Here is a 4,879-nt window from a genome sequence, read left to right on the forward strand (position 1 = left end):
GGCTGTGATTCATTTGACTTTCAAGTGTCAGTGTGTTTATAAAGAACATTATTACCTGTATGTGTTCTTTTACCTGCATCCCATAATTCTCTGCACAGCAGCATTCTCCGGTCCCCTGTATTCTACTGCACAGCAGCACTCTCCGGTCCCCTGTATTCTACTGCACAGCAGCACTCTCCGGTCCCCTGTATTCTACTACACAGCAGCACTCTCCGGTCCCCTGTATTCTACTACACAGCAGCACTCTCCGGTCCCCTGTATTCTACTACACAACAGCACTCTCCGGTCCCCTGTATTCTACTACACAACAGCACTCTCCGGTCCCCTGTATTCTACTACACAGCAGCCTTCTCCGGTCCCCTGTATTCTACTACACAGCAGCCTTCTCCGGTCCCCTGTATTCTACTGCACAGCAGCATTCTCCGGTCCCCTGTACTCTACTGCACAGCAGCACTCTCCGGTCTCCTGTATTCTACTGCACAGCAGCACTCTCCGGTCCCCTGTATTCTACTACACAACAGCACTCTCCGGTCCCCTGTATTCTACTACACAACAGCACTCTCCGGTCTCCTGTATTCTACTGCACAGCAGCACTCTCCGGTCCCCTGTATTCTACTGCACAACAGCACTCTCCGGTCCCCTGTATTCTACTACACAGCAGCACTCTCCGGTCCCCTGTATTCTACTGCACAACAGCACTCTCCGGTCCCCTGTATTCTACTACACAACAGCACTCTCCGGTCCCCTGTATTCTACTACACAACAGCACTCTCCGGTCCCCTGTATTCTACTACACAGCAGCCTTCTCCGGTCCCCTGTATTCTACTACACAGCAGCCTTCTCCGGTCCCCTGTATTCTACTGCACAGCAGCATTCTCCGGTCCCCTGTACTCTACTGCACAGCAGCACTCTCCGGTCTCCTGTATTCTACTGCACAGCAGCACTCTCCGGTCCCCTGTATTCTACTACACAACAGCACTCTCCGGTCCCCTGTATTCTACTACACAACAGCACTCTCCGGTCTCCTGTATTCTACTGTACAGCAGCTTTCTCCGGTCCCCTGTATTCTACTGCACAGCAGCCTTCTCCATTCCCCTGTATTCTACTACACAACAGCACTCTCCGGTCCCCTGTATTCTACTACACAGCAGCCTTCTCCATTCCCCTGTATTCTACTACACAACAGCACTCTCCGGTCCCCTGTATTCTACTGCACAGCAGCACTCTCCGGTCTCTTGTATTCTACTACACAACAGCACTCTCCGGTCCCCTGTATTCTACTACACAGCAGCCTTCTCCGGTCCCCTGTATTCTACTACACAACAGCACTCTCCGGTCCCCTGTATTCTACTACACAACAGCACTCTCCGGTCCCCTGTACTCTACTGCACAGCAGCACTCTCCGGTCTCCTGTATTCTACTACACAACAGCACTCTCCGGTCCCCTGTATTCTACTACACAACAGCACTCTCCGGTCCCCTGTATTCTACTGCACAGCAGCACTCTCCGGTCCCCTGTATTCTACTGCACAGCAGCACTCTCCGGTCCCCTGTATTCTACTGCACAGCAGCACTCTCCGGTCCCCTGTATTCTACTGCACAGCAGCACTCTCCGGTCTCCTTTTTCCTACTGCACAGCAGCACTCTCCGGTCCCCTGTATTCTACTGCACAGCAGCACTCTCCGGTCCCCTGTATTCTACTGCACAGCAGCACTCTCCGGTCCCCTGTATTCTACTGCACAGCAGCACTCTCCGGTCTCCTTTTTCCTACTGCACAGCAGCACTCTCCGGTCTCCTTTTTCCTACTGCACAGCAGCACTCTCCGGTCTCCTGTTTCCTACTGCACAGCAGCACTCTCTGGTCTCCTGTTTCCTACTGCACAGCAGCACTCTCCGGTCCCCTGTATTCTACTGCACAGCAGCACTCTCCGGTCCCCTGTATTCTACTGCACAGCAGCACTCTCCGGTCCCCTGTATTCTACTGCACAGCAGCACTCTCTGGTCTCCTGTTTCCTACTGCACAGCAGCACTCTCCGGTCCCCTGTATTCTACTGCACAGCAGCACTCTCCGGTCCCCTGTATTCTACTGCACAGCAGCACTCTCCGGTCCCCTGTATTCTACTGCACAGCAGCACTCTCTGGTCTCCTTTTTCCTACTGCACAGCAGCACTCTCTGGTCTCCTTTTTCCTACTGCACAGCAGCACTCTCTGGTCTCCTGTTTCCTACTGCACAGCAGCACTCTCTGGTCTCCTGTTTCCTACTGCACAGCAGCACTCTCTGGTCTCCTGTTTCCTACTGCACAGCAGCACTCTCCGGTCCCCTGTATTCTACTGCACAGCAGCACTCTCTGGTCTCCTTTTTCCTACTGCACAGCAGCACTCTCTGGTCTCCTTTTTCCTACTGCACAGCAGCACTCTCTGGTCTCCTGTTTCCTACTGCACAGCAGCACTCTCTGGTCTCCTGTTTCCTACTGCACAGCAGCACTCTCTGGTCTCCTGTTTCCTACTGCACAGCAGCACTCTCTGGTCTCCTGTTTCCTACTGCACAGCAGCACTCTCCCTTCTCCAGTATTCTACTGCACAGCAGCACTCTCCGGTCTCCTGTTTCCTACTGCACAGCAGCACTCTCCGGTCTCCTGTTTCCTACTGCACAGCAGCACTCTCCGGTCCCCTGTATTCTACTGCACAGCAGCACTCTCCCTTCTCCTGTATTCTACTGCACAGCAGCACTCTCCGGTCCCCTGTATTCTACTGCACAGCAGCACTCTCCGGTCCCCTGTATTCTACTGCACAGCAGCACTCTCCGGTCTCCTGTTTCCTACTGCACAGCAGCACTCTCCCTTCTCCTGTATTCTACTGCACAGCAGCACTCTTCCCTTCTATATTCTAATGCACAGTGACACTCAATATACAAGACGGGGTCAGCACTCTGAGTCTGTTAGATTTATTACTGTTCATAGTATTGTTGGCCAGCTAATTAAAGTAGAATTCTAGCCTAACACTAACTATGCTTAAAATTTCCCTTCCTGCTACCTATGCTGTTTAACCTATGGGGAAAAAAAAAAAATCTGTATACTTGCGTAATTTTAGTCTGGTCATGTGATCCTTGGTATCAGTGAGCAGTGGCTGCAGGGGAAAGCTCAACAAAATTTGGGAATTCTAAGAGTGGGGGCGTCACTCATAGGCTCCCATGTCCCAGCCATTGTTGACATTTCTTCTCCCCTGCAGTTGCTACTCTTGGACACAGGAGAGCTGGAGTTGCAGGATCATGTGACTGGAGTGGACTAAAGATAGCTATGTATATAGATCTTTTTACACGGCTTAGGCAGCATAGCTGGGTGGGTGAAACATTTTTGAGCATAGTGTGGTTTAAACTGGAATTCTACTTTAAAGTTACCCATCTCGCCACTGGCTTTGCTATATAAATCCTGTCTATAGCAGAGAAAGTCCAACTTTGGTCTGGTTCTTCCACTTCTCACACTTTGCTGTAGGTACCTTAATGTAATAGGCAACTTTACTGACCAATGGTAAGGTGTGGAGGGGTCAAGTAGGAGCTTTTGTGTTGGCTTACATGGGCATCCAAATAAAACTTGCTAGACACTAGTACATTTTCAAATGTTTATAAGGACATTCTATAAAAGTTCTCATCAGTACATGTGATGACGTGATAAATTTTTGAATGTAATGAATGAGTGAATGGATATTCCTAAATGAAAACCACGTTCGCTGTTAGAAATTAATTTGAGAACTTTTTTTACACTTCTTCTTGGGCCTTTGTCATCACTGTGGTCAAAAATGAATGTGGCTTTGACCTCACTAATGATTAGAAAAATCCAACAAACATTATTAAAACAAAATTTTTCGAGTTAAATTCTACTAGTGTAAGGCCAGATTTAAACAAGGTTTACCTTTGGCAGTGTATGGCGAGCTTTAGAACCAAGTCATCTGTTACAGGACATGAGATGATGTAAGGAACCATTGTGTACGGCTGGACATCAGTGACGCAGTAGTGTGTTACAAGAGATGTACCTCTTCAATTTTATCTGGGTTGGCCTTCTTACATTGTGTGACGTGGTGACGGGTCACTTTTATCCACTCGTTAGCATTTATTTTTATTTTTCCAAGCAACAGCAATCCATTAAGATCTGAGCCAGAATAAAAAGAAGAGCCAGGTAGAGCTTGATGCCAAACTGGGTTTATATATAAAAACAAAAAACCTACATGTATAGCGAAGTGCAGACTTCATTATTTCAATAATTTGTAGTGTTTCAGTATATATTCTGTTTAATATATTAGTGCTAAATTTATCTTAAAGCAGATCTCCAGGCAAAAAGTTCTTTAAATGTCTGTGCTGCTGGTTTCTTACTTTCATTGAATATGTCATCTATCTTTTGGTGCACTCAATAGTTGCTCTGAAATAGCCTATTCATTGACAAATCAAAGCGTTAATTCTTTTGGTTTCCTGTTTGTGAGACCAATGTCTGCTATTCCCTCAGCCATCGGTCTTGGCACATTTCTTCTGTAGTTCTTTCCCCAGAAAGCAGTGATGTCATTCAGCCCCACATGCAGTGGTGGGCAGACCGAGATTCTCAGACAAATTCACTACTATTCCCTGTGGTTGATGGGAACTGTAGTTTCCTTTTACTGCAGAGAGAGAAAGAAGAGGATATGATGTTATCCTGGCTGTTACACCTCCTCCTTGGCAGAGCAGATGCTGTTATCTTTTAAATTACAGAAATGAGGTCATGAAAATTCAACTGGACTTTTCTCTTAAATGGTAAGGATTTTAAAAATTTTATTAGCTGTATAGTGTTTTGTGTAGGGGGATGTGCTGATGGGTGAGTTCTTTTTTTAAGATAAATATTAACCGTTTCAATACC

This window comes from Staurois parvus, unplaced genomic scaffold, assembly GCF_062004578.1.
Source record: "Staurois parvus isolate SC_StPar_1 unplaced genomic scaffold, SC_StPar_1.0 ptg000030l, whole genome shotgun sequence".
Taxonomy (NCBI): domain Eukaryota; kingdom Metazoa; phylum Chordata; class Amphibia; order Anura; family Ranidae; genus Staurois; species Staurois parvus.